The sequence below is a fragment of the Lissotriton helveticus genome, chromosome 1_1 (genome assembly GCF_964261635.1).
Source record: "Lissotriton helveticus chromosome 1_1, aLisHel1.1, whole genome shotgun sequence".
Classification (NCBI taxonomy): Eukaryota; Metazoa; Chordata; class Amphibia; order Caudata; family Salamandridae; genus Lissotriton; species Lissotriton helveticus.
Genome location: NC_136057.1, coordinates 639,295,729 through 639,308,044, shown reverse-complemented (window position 1 = coordinate 639,308,044; position 12,316 = coordinate 639,295,729).

The following is a 12,316-nucleotide window of genomic DNA, read 5'->3' as shown; positions in this document are numbered from 1 at the left end:
AAATAAGGCCAAGCCAGTAACTAATTCAGTGGGTTTGTGCATGTGTGAAGCGGGTAGCTGTACACACAGAAAAGAGTCAGGAGCAGCAGATGTCGTGAAGAAGGCATCTTTATTCCAAGTAAGGAGCCCACGTCCCGCCAGTCCTTCCTCCAGTGTGTCTCAGCTCCAACTGATGGAGTTGGATTAGAAAGCATGGAGAAAGAACTTCGAAGACTGGACGCAGGACAAATACAAACATGTTATTGTATATAATTAACATACAGACATGAGCCCCTTGGAGTGAACCCATAATTACAAGAGTAGAAGGACTAGACCACACTACAGCATGTTAAAGCAGGCAGGAGTGGTATCCAGCCTAACCAATGATAGGGCATCATCATAACATTCAAACACACGCTATTCGGCTTACAGGGTCTGCTACATGACCCTCAATCTGGCAAAGTCACAAGGAGATTAGCCTGGATGTAGGCCCTACTCTATCGATCGTATTATGTGTGTGAACAATGGGCCAGAAAAGAAGAGCGTTACCAGTAGCCACTGTGGACCCACCAAAGTGTGGGACTGCAGGAGCCGTAAGGAAATGGATGAACTGGGTGCAGAATCAGCCCAGGACCTAAGAGGAGGAGGGTCTGGATCCAGAGTTGAGATAGTTAAGAGCCTCACACATGAGTCTGTGTGTGAATATGCACGTGTGTATGTGTGTGTGTGTCTGGCATTGTGGTCCTCCCTAACAGTTTTGCTCCCAAGAAACTATGCCTTGTGCCAAGAGCTACCAAACATATATGCCAGTAAGGAGTGAGCGAGTGCCTCCTCCCCCTTTTTTCAGTTCATTTCAGACGAAGAAATGCTTGCAAAGTTCTGATTGTGGTTTTATATCTGTTATTTGTCTAGTATTCATGACATGGCAAGACATACTTGGCGTCCCAACAGAACTATGAACACAGATTTCAACCACAGACAGACTGCATACCGATTTACGTTGTTGAGAGACCAGTCGAACCCGTATGATCCAAATTGGACTCTAAGACCAGATATGAAATTGTACTAAGCCCTGCAGAAGCCCTGGTCCAAAGGACCACATAGGGGCGAAACACGTGTTGGCTGTGTGAAAGCTTCATTGTCTGCAATGAATACTGGACAAATAAACATATAAAACTACAATCAGAACTTCGCAAGCATTTCTTTGTCTGGGATAAACTGAAAAAAGGTGAAGGAGGCACTCGCTCACTCCTTACTGATTACTAACTGAGGTATGAAAAGGTTCAATACCTCGAGACTCACCTCTTCTAAAAACAAGATATGAGCTAATACGTCCTGGACAAGAATCCTTGAACCCTTCCTCATTACCTAAACATATATGCTAGCCTCCTTCAAAAGGGTATCCATCTCTGGCACTGTTGTGTCTGTTCATGGCATCATGGTGGCAATGGCATAATAAGCCTCATTAACAAGTAAGTGGTCTTTTAAAGACCTGTGAAGTACTCGGGTGCGGCCGGGAAGCTGTGTTGTCTCAGCCCCGGCTGACACACACGCACGCCAGGTGAGGTGACAGAGGGAGGGAGAGGGAGGGAGACAGAGGGAGAGGGAGGGAAGGAGAGAGAGGCAGACAGAGGGAGGGAGAGAGAGACAGAGAGGGAGGCAGACAGGGTGACAGAGGGAGGGAGACAGAGGGAGGGAGGGAGAGACAGAGGGAGGGAGGGGGAGACAGAGGGAGGGAAACAGAGGGAGGGATACAGAGGGTGACAGACAGAGGGAGACAGAGGAGACAGAGAGAGGGAGGGAGTCAGCGAGAGGGAGGGAGAGACAGAGGGAGGAGGGTGACAGAGGGAGGGTGATAGAGGGAGGGAGACAGACGGATACAGACAGAGGGAAGGAGACAGAGGGAGACAAAGGGAGACAGGGAGGGAGGGAGACGGAGGGAGGAAGACAGGGAGGGAAGGGGAGACAGATGGAGGGAAGGGCAGAGGGATGGAGGGGGAGACAGAGGGAGGGAAACAGAGGGAGGGAGACAGAGCGAGGGTGGGAGATAGAGAGAGGGAGGGAGATAGAGAGAGGGAGGAGGGTGACAGAGGGAAGGAGACAGAGGGAGAGTGAGACAGAGGGAGAGTGAGACAGAGGGAGAGTGAGACAGAGGGAGGGATGGAGACGGAGGAAGGGAGGGAAACAGAGGGAGGGAAGGAGACAGAGGGAGGAAGGGAAACAGAGGGAGGGAGGGAGATAGAGGGGGGAAGGAGACAGAGGGAGAGAGAGGGAGAGAGAGGCAGACAGAGGGAGGGAGAGAGAGACAGAGAGAGGGATGGAGACAGAGGTAGGGAGGGGGAGACAGAGGGAGGGAGGGGGAGACAGAGGCAGGGAAACAGAGGGAGGGATATAGAGGGTGGCAGTCAGAGGGAAACAGAGGAGACAGAGAGAGGGAGGGAGACAGGGGAGGGAGGGGGAGACAGAGGGAAGGAGGGGGAGACAGCGGGAGGGAAACCGAGGGAGGGATACAGAGGGTGGCAGACAGAGGGAGACAGAGGAGACAGAGAGGGGGAGGGAGATAGGGAGAGGGAGGGAGAGACAGAGGGAGGAGGGGGACAGAGGAGACAGAGAGAGGGAGGGAGACAGAGAGAGGGAGGGAGAGACAGAGGGAGGAGGGTGACAGAAGGAGGGTGACGGGGGAGGGTGACAGAGGGAGGGAGACAGACGGAGACAGACTGAGGGAAGGAGACAGAGGGAGACAATGGGAGACAGAGAGAGGGAGACAGGGAGGGAGGGAGACAGAGGGAGGGAGACAGGGAGGGAGGGGGAGACAGAGGGAGGGGGGAGACAGAGGGAGGGAAACAGGGAGGGAGACAGAGGAGACAAAGAGAGGGAGGGAAACAGAGGGAGGGAGACAGACAGAGAGAGGGAGGGAGACAGAGAGAGGGAGGGAGAGACAGAGGGAGGTTGGTGATAGAGGGAGGGAGGGAGACAGAGGGAGTGAGACAGAGGGAGGGAAGGAGAGGGAGCCGGAGGGAGGGAAACAGACAGAGGGAGGGAGATAGACAGAGGGAGGGAGACAGAGGGAGAGAGAGAGAGAGAGAGGGGTAGAAAATCAGAGTGAGGGTGACAGAGGGTGTCTGTGAGAGAGAGAGAGAGAGGCGTGTGTGTGTGTGTGTGGAGTTTGGTGGCTCAGTGGACAAAGGCATCCGCTGCAGGGACCTGTGTTCAACCTCATGGTCACAGCTTTTTTTATCTAGCCCTGCCCCTCCCCCCTGACCCCGCCCTCACCAGTGTGGCCCTCGGACACAAACCACACTGCAAATTTGGCCTGAGAGAAAGTTTGTGAGTACCCATGTATTAGGGCGTGCGGTGCATCAGATATTAAGTGGATGATGTCATCAGTGATGTCATTTGAGATGTCATCAGTGATGTCATCAGTGATGTCACTGACCATGTCATGAGTGATGTAATATGTGACATCATCACGGGTGCATTGCGGGGGTTTGAGTTATAGTTAGTTCAGCTAACTATAGCAGCAGAATTTCTCTGCTTTTGTACAAGTGAAATGTCAGCCTAACTATAATGTCCCTGAAGCCTGTGTTTTTTTCCAGTGAATTTCGAAGTTTTTTTAGATGTTAATACTAACTATAAACTATAAAGTCCCTGAAACCTCTGTTTGTTTTCAGTGAATTTCTAAGGTTTTTTAAACGCTAATACTATCTATAACTTTCCTGAAACCTCTAGTTTTTTCAGTGAATTTCTAAGGTTTTTTAAATGCTAATTTCTACCTATGCCTAAATAGGTAGGACATGTGCAGAAAGCGGAAGAAAGGCACAGAAAGAAGCAAGAGAGGTGCAGAAAGAAGCAACAGAAAAGTAGAAAGAGACAACAGAAGTGCAGAAAGAAGCAACAGAGGTGCAGAAGGAGGCAAGAGAACTGCAGAAAGAGGAAAGAGGCATGCAGAAAGAGGCAAGAGGGGTGGACATATTTGCAAGAGAGGTTCAGAAAGAAAAAAGTAAGGTGCAGAAAGATGCAAGAGAAATGCAGAAAGAACCAACAGAGGTGCAGAAAGAGTCAAGAAAAGTGCAGAAAGATGCAAGAGAGGTATGGAAACAGGCAGGAGAGATGTAGAAAAAGGGAACATTGGTGCAGAAAGAGGCATGAGAGGTGTAGAAAGAGGGAAGAAGGGTATAGAAAGAGGCAAGAGGGGTGCATAAAGAAGCAAGTGTGGTACAGAAAGAGGCAACAGAGGTCCAGAAAGTAGAAGAGATGTGCAGAGAGGCAAGAGAAGTGCAGAAAAAGAAAGAAAGGTGTCGAGAGAAGCAACAGAAATACAGAAAGACGTAAGAGAGGCGCAGAAAGAAGCAAGAGTGGTTTGTACTAATTTAGCACCCACATTTAGCAATAAGTAACAAGTGACCATTCAAGTTTTGCAAAGGCCTTCCACCACATTGTACCACTTGTCGCTGCATTTTTGGTAACGTTTCAGCCGTTTGAGCTAGAAACAAGTTTTTTTTATTCAAATCTGCAGATTTTGCAGCAGATGACGGATTAAGTGGCAAATGCGAAAAATTTATAACTGTGCGAAAGACAGTGCAGCCAAACAGTCGCATAATTCCAGTGGCCCTGCTCATACTTCTGACTAGGTCCAGAAGTGCTCCTCAGTGGTTCCTTCTTTTTCTCCCATTGAGTTTACAATTTAGCTTCTATGGAATAGAGGAAGACTAAACCTGTGGTTACCACTCCACAACACAGACTACCATACTACATTATTACTCTCCATAACACATAATCCCACTCTACATAATTCCTATACACTAAATACCACATACTTTCTATCCACATAATTTCACTGCACAACATACCACATATTTCCACTAAACACAACGTACATCCACTCCTCTCCAAAAAACATGAGTAAAAAGCTTTTACATTTACAATGCAAATAGCCGTAACTTTCGCAACGGCGAAACCTGTTACATTGCAAATACTTCTTTAACTAGTAATCGCGTTTGCAGGATGGTAGAGAAAGGGTGCTGGGCCTCCGACCAGAGCTCAGGAATTCCACTGCGTAGGACTTACAGGAGGTACCAGAAATGCTTCTTGGCCCCCAAAGTCCCTGAGGAGTTAAGTGGACTTCATCCCCAAACCCGTAGTGGGCCTGGAGGCCAGGAGGCGCGTTTGCAGAATGATGGGGCGTGGCCTCCGAAGACCTCTTAGCAAATCCACTGTGTGGGACTTTCTGGAGGTAACAGGAGTAGTAGTTGGCCCCCAAGGGCATCTTTGAGGGCCAACTACCCCTCCTATTACCTCCAGTAAGTCCCACACAGCAGGATTGCTAAGTTCTCATAGCAGGCCATGACCCTTTGCCCACCACTCAGCAAACACACCCAGGGCCGGACTGGGAACCACAACCGGCCCTGGCAAAGTGCTCGGCCAGTCCCCCTCCCCACTCAGGGGGGTTGAAGGTGCCACCGAGCTCTTTGCCGGGGCCGGTTCTCAGCTGATTTTGTTACAGAGACGTTTTTGCAGCTATGCTGCAAAAACGGCCCTGTAACAAAAACGGCCCCAGGGGCCCAAAACCGACCCCCACCCGTGCGGTGCACCGGGGGATTGCCCGGTGCCCGCTATGGCCACTCCGGGCCTGAACACACCTCCTGGTGTGCTCTTGGATGGGGATTAAAGTCCTCTTCGCTGCTGGGGGTTCTTATGGGCCAACTAGCCTACCTGATACATCCAGCAAGCTCTAGAGATAGGGATTGCTGAGAGGTGGACTCAGGCCAACCCCCATTTCCCAACCACTCTGCAAACACGCCTCCTGGTGCACTCTAGGTTGGGGGAAGACACCCTCTTGCCTCCTGAGGGTCCCTGGGGGCCAACTAGCCCTCTTGTTATCTCTAGTAAACCACACACAGCTGGATTGCTGGGAGTGGTCCAAGGCCACGCCCCCTTTTTACACCACTCTGCAAACGTGCCTCTTGGCGCACTGCTGCTTGGGGGATGAAGTCCACTTTAGTCTTGAGGTTGTCAGGATACAAGGGTACCTCATTGCCCCACCAGCAGTGCGCCAAGAGGCATGTTTGCAGAGTGGTGTAAAAAGGGGAATGGCCTCTGACCACCTCTCAGCGATCCCACTGTGCGGGGCTTACTGGAGGTACCTGGCGGGCTAGTTGGCCCCTAAGAACCCTTATGATTCAAGGGGACTCAATCCCCCAACCCAGAACACGACAGGAGGCAAGTTTGCAGAGTGGTTCAGGGAGGGGACGGGGCTTTGGCGCAATACCAGCTTCTCTTTTCTGTGTGGCCCCCTTCTCTTAATATTTTTGGGCCCTGGGATCCCTGTGGGACCCCCTGGCTAGGCCTAGGGGGTCAGTGTATTTCTACCCTGCCCCCTTTTCTTCATTTTTAACCTTTTATCTTGTGACTCAGTTGAACCGAGTCACAAGATGGCTTCTAAACCTTTTTGATTTGGGGTGTTGGCAGCCAATCAGAATAAAGCTCGTGCTCTGGAGGGTTCGCGGATCCACCGCGGCAGCCAGATATTGCTATTTTTTATTTTTTGAATTTCTCAGAAACTACTAGCGGATTTACACCATTTAACAAAAAGAACGCTTTCTGAACCAAGAGCTACCTTTTTGCCAAATTTGGTGTAATTCCGTTCAGCAGTTTGGGCTGTAGACTTATGTAAAGTTTCCTATGGAAATTAACATGGAGAAAATGCGTTTTGGGACCCCCCCTTTTTTGCCAGTCCCGCCTGATGAATCACCCCGAAACTTTCAAGACAGGAGCTGACCAGAGCACCCCATTTGTTTTGAAAATTTCACGAAGATTTGTCAACCGGCGCCAAATATAAGGGCAAAGGAAAAAACGCTTTTCCTATGGAAACTAAGTCCTAACTATAACTACCTACTGGGGACTGCCAGTAGGTAATATATATAAATATGTGATCAAGGCCGTGGAGACGCGGCCGAAACGTGTCATGCTGATTTCAATGCAATAAAGCACTTTGATTTTGAAAGGACGTTGTGGTCCGTACCTGTTTGTTCCAAGGACTTGGATTTCGGGACTGTGGTTTGCCGTATATATACACACGCACATATAAATATATATATATATATCCAATCAGCAATTCCCACCACTTCCAACCCGCAATGCCGGTGGCGAAGAAGGAGACTCGGACCCCACAGCTCTTCAGGCAAAGAAGGTCTTTATTGCTTTCACAGCCTGCGAACGATGCGTTTCGGGCTATTGAAGCCCTTGATCACATTCAGCTAGCGTACTGCACCATTACTATTTTTATATGCTTTTAGTGAACACCCATTATCGCTTGTTCCGGTCACATGACCTTAGACAGAAACAACAGACTTCTTTTCCGAAAACAACGCAAACAACTGAACAGGAAAATTAATGCGTGTAATGTTAGTATAAAAACAGTGCATTTAAACTGAATGTATACAAATCAAAAAAATCGTCATATTAATTGTATAAATACATGTTCATTTAGACCTGGATTAATCCACTAGGAAAAGAGAAAAACCTGATATTGTTTTTCCATCTGTTGTCTATCTAAGCTACATCATTTACGATCATAACTCGCTCTCAGGATAAATCCAGGACATGATTTCAACAAAGTGCAAAAAAGTGGATCAAATTGTTAAAGTGCAAACTTATTCCTAAAGTGCACTATAGTGCTTGATTGTGCAAAAAATCAGCAAATATAAATTTACAGTGCAGTACTATTTACAATAAGACCAGTAATTAATATAATTCCATAGCAGACACGCATTAATATTATCAATAGTAAAATTCCCGTCCGGAAAAATCACTATTAAAATTCATATTAAATAATTGATCATTTGCTAAAAGTTCATTATAAAAACTAGTCTTAAAAAAGTTTAAAAGAAAGTGGAAATTCATATATATAGCAGCAGATCAATTTCATTCACTTTGCTTTCTTAGCCATAAACAGTGAGCCATCATACCACATTAGATATCAAAGAAAATTATATATATCTTTTGTGTTGTTCAAACCCAGCGGCCATTTACTGTCTAATTCAAGGATGAATTTAGTTTCACATTGCGTTAACTGTCGCTCCCTATTGCCGCCTCTCTTAGACTTTGGTACAGCCCTAATCACATAATAGTAAAGACAGTTGATATCCTTGTTGTGACATGTATTGAAATGTCGTGCCACAGGGTATGTGGAATCATTGTGAAGGATGGCTCTAATATGCTGCAATATTCTGTTGTAGTTCGGACTGGACTGTTTCCATGGGGCAACAGGGTCAGAGCTGATTTGCATAAAGCCATTATCTGACCCAGGGTGGTGTGGAGTGCAAAAAAACGATGGATTTGGGCCCAGATCTTTTGACTGGGGGAGTGTGTGACATTGATCCACATTCAGTCCATCACTTGTTGTTTTTTGCAATTGCCGCCCTAAGTGCGCTGGGGATGCCCAGACGTGGGTCCCAGGCACTCCACACCACTTGGAGTCAAGCTAGCCGGGCTGAAGAGAGGTGTTACCTCGAAACCGGTCCGGTCCTCGGATGCTTGATTCCGGTCTGGGAAAGATATGGCTGTTGTAGTTCGGACTGGACTGTTCCCATGGGGCAACAGGGTCAGAGCTGATTTGCATAAAGCCATTATCTGACCCAGGGTGGTGTGGAGTGCAAAAAAACGATGGATTTGGGCCCAGATCTTTTGACTGGGGGAGTGTGTGACATTGATCCACATTCAGTCCATCACTTGTTGTTTTTTGCAATTGCCGCCCTAAGTGCGCTGGGGATGCCCAGACGTGGGTCCCAGGCACTCCACACCACTTGGAGTCAAGCTAGCCGGGCTGAAGAGAGGTGTTACCTCGAAACCGGTCCGGTCCTCGGATGCTTGATTCCGGTCTGGGAAAGATATGGCTGTTGTAGTTCGGACTGGACTGTTCCCATGGGGCAACAGGGTCAGAGCTGATTTGCATAAAGCCATTATCTGACCCAGGGTGGTGTAGAGTGCAAAAAAACGATGGATTTGGGCCCAGATCTTTTGACTGGGGGAGTGTGTGACATTGATCCACATTCAGTCCATCACTTGTTGTTTTTTGCAATTGCCGCCCTAAGTGCGCTGGGGATGCCCAGACGTGGGTCCCAGGCACTCCACACCACTTGGAGTCAAGCTAGCCGGGCTGAAGAGAGGTGTTACCTCGAAACCGGTCCGGTCCTCGGATGCTTGATTCCGGTCTGGGAAAGATATGGCTGTTGTAGTTCGGACTGGACTGTTCCCATGGGGCAACAGGGTCAGAGCTGATTTGCATAAAGCCATTATCTGACCCAGGGTGGTGTGGAGTGCAAAAAAACGATGGATTTGGGCCCAGATCTTTTGACTGGGGGAGTGTGTGACATTGATCCACATTCAGTCCATCACTTGTTGTTTTTTGCAATTGCCGCCCTAAGTGCGCTGGGGATGCCCAGACGTGGGTCCCAGGCACTCCACACCACTTGGAGTCAAGCTAGCCGGGCTGAAGAGAGGTGTTACCTCGAAACCGGTCCGGTCCTCGGATGCTTGATTCCGGTCTGGGAAAGATATGGCTGTTGTAGTTCGGACTGGACTGTTCCCATGGGGCAACAGGGTCAGAGCTGATTTGCATAAAGCCATTATCTGACCCAGGGTGGTGTGGAGTGCAAAAAAACGATGGATTTGGGCCCAGATCTTTTGACTGGGGGAGTGTGTGACATTGATCCACATTCAGTCCATCACTTGTTGTTTTTTGCAATTGCCGCCCTAAGTGCGCTGGGGATGCCCAGACGTGGGTCCCAGGCACTCCACACCACTTGGAGTCAAGCTAGCCGGGCTGAAGAGAGGTGTTACCTCGAAACCGGTCCGGTCCTCGGATGCTTGATTCCGGTCTGGGAAAGATATGGCTGTTGTAGTTCGGACTGGACTGTTCCCATGGGGCAACAGGGTCAGAGCTGATTTGCATAAAGCCATTATCTGACCCAGGGTGGTGTGGAGTGCAAAAAAACGATGGATTTGGGCCCAGATCTTTTGACTGGGGGAGTGTGTGACATTGATCCACATTCAGTCCATCACTTGTTGTTTTTTGCAATTGCCGCCCTAAGTGCGCTGGGGATGCCCAGACGTGGGTCCCAGGCACTCCACACCACTTGGAGTCAAGCTAGCCGGGCTGAAGAGAGGTGTTACCTCGAAACCGGTCCGGTCCTCGGATGCTTGATTCCGGTCTGGGAAAGATATGGCTGTTGTAGTTCGGACTGGACTGTTCCCATGGGGCAACAGGGTCAGAGCTGATTTGCATAAAGCCATTATCTGACCCAGGGTGGTGTGGAGTGCAAAAAAACGATGGATTTGGGCCCAGATCTTTTGACTGGGGGAGTGTGTGACATTGATCCACATTCAGACCATCACTTGTTGTTTTTTGCAATATTCTGACATGCACCTGCAGCTTCGTACTACCCACGTAGTTAAGGCCACAGGTGCATGTCAGAACGTAAACAGCATATTCTGTTTTGCAGTTATAACTGCCCTTAATGGGAACCGGAGAATCTTCAAAAGGAGTACAGTAAGTTGTCTTATTGGTGCCAAATTTACAAGCTCTGCACACCGTACATCTTTTGAATCCCTTGGCAGGTTGTAACCAGGGAGCAGGTTTTCTTGTTTCAGGGGAGTTTTTGTCAAGATCAGTTCCCATTGATCTCCCTTTTCTGAATGTGATGGGAGGTGACAAGGCCAACCGATCATGCAAGATGTTATCAGTTAGGACTATTGGCCAGTGTTTCAGGACAATCGCTCTAATTTTCCTTTCTTGTTTGGAGAAAGTAGTAATCAACCTTGGGGTATCATTGTTATTGCTTTTATTGGCTACCTTCACCGAGCTTTCTCTGTGGAAGAGGGTCTGTCTGGGGTGCTTACTGGCTTTCATAATAGCCTCCCCAATGATCTTATCATTGTAACCCCTTACCTTGAGCCTCTGCCTCATTTCTTCCTGGCACCTATTAAAACCTTCCTCGTTGCTGCAGATTCGTTTCAATCTCAAAATTTCTCCATATGGTATGCTGGCTATCAAATGCCTAGGATGGGAACTGTTGGCATGTAACGTGATGTTCCCAGATGTAGGCTTCCTATAGAGCATACTCTCAAGCTTACCATCTTTGACCTGAAGCCTCACGTCAAGAAATTCTATTTGTGTTTTATGTATGTGGGATGTAAAAGTTAAATTCATAGAATTAACATTAATATTGGCTATGAATTCCTCAGCCTCACTTATGTTTCCTCGCCATAACATAAACACATCATCGATGTATCTAAAATATGCAGCAACGTGCTGAGTGAATGGTGCCCTGTGTCTCCTACGGAGGACCTGTTCCTCCCACCAGCCTACATGTAAACATGCATAACTGGGGGAGAAACAGGCCCTCATAGCTACACCCCGTTGTTGTTTAAAGATCTCGTTATTGAAGAGAAAAAGTTAACTTATTATGTTCATAGTACTCGCTACTTCTACCAGCTAAAACATGTTTAACAGCTTCCAGTCCCTGAGCATGATCAATGCTTGTATATAGTGATTCTATATCAAGCATTATTAAATATAGATCATCAGTCCAAACCATATCTTCCATTTTCACAAGAAAATCTCCTGTATCCTGAATGTAACTAGGGAGAGATTTAAATAAGCTCTGCAGGAAAAAGTCAATATATGGACCTTTGTTTTCACTAGGACTGTTAATGGCCGAGATGATTGGCCTACCTGGGACCGGTGTTGTCCCTTTATGAATTTTGGGTATAAGGTATAGGACAGGCAACACAGGGAACTCTTTGTACAAGAACTTACTCTCCTCACTTGAAATGAGACCCTCTCTTCTCCATTTGGCCAATAGTTTACATAACATCTCTTTGGCTTTGTCATATTCCTTGATGTTAGATTTTTTTATAGCAAGCATCATCATTCAGTTGTCTATATGCTTCCTGAGTATATTCTTTTTTGGGCCATAACACTAGGTTACCCTCCCTGTCAGATTTTTTAATGATAATTTCACAATTCTCACCAAGCTTTTTAATCAGCTTCTCATAAGCTAATCTTCTAAAGAACATACTGCGCTGTTTCCTATTCTTATTGGTACTGTGATTCAATTTTTTTAAATCACCAGTTACCATATCATGAAACGTATCTACAGCGTCTTTAGGCATGAGGGGTACAAAACAAGATTTCGGTTTAAAGGGGCTGAGCCCAGCCCCCTTCTGAACATGGTTAATTTTCTTTAACCTTTCCTGAGTAGATAAATCAATTTAATCATTACACATTTGCAAATTATCCTGATTATCTAAGTCATGTAACGTAAGCAAGTCTGAT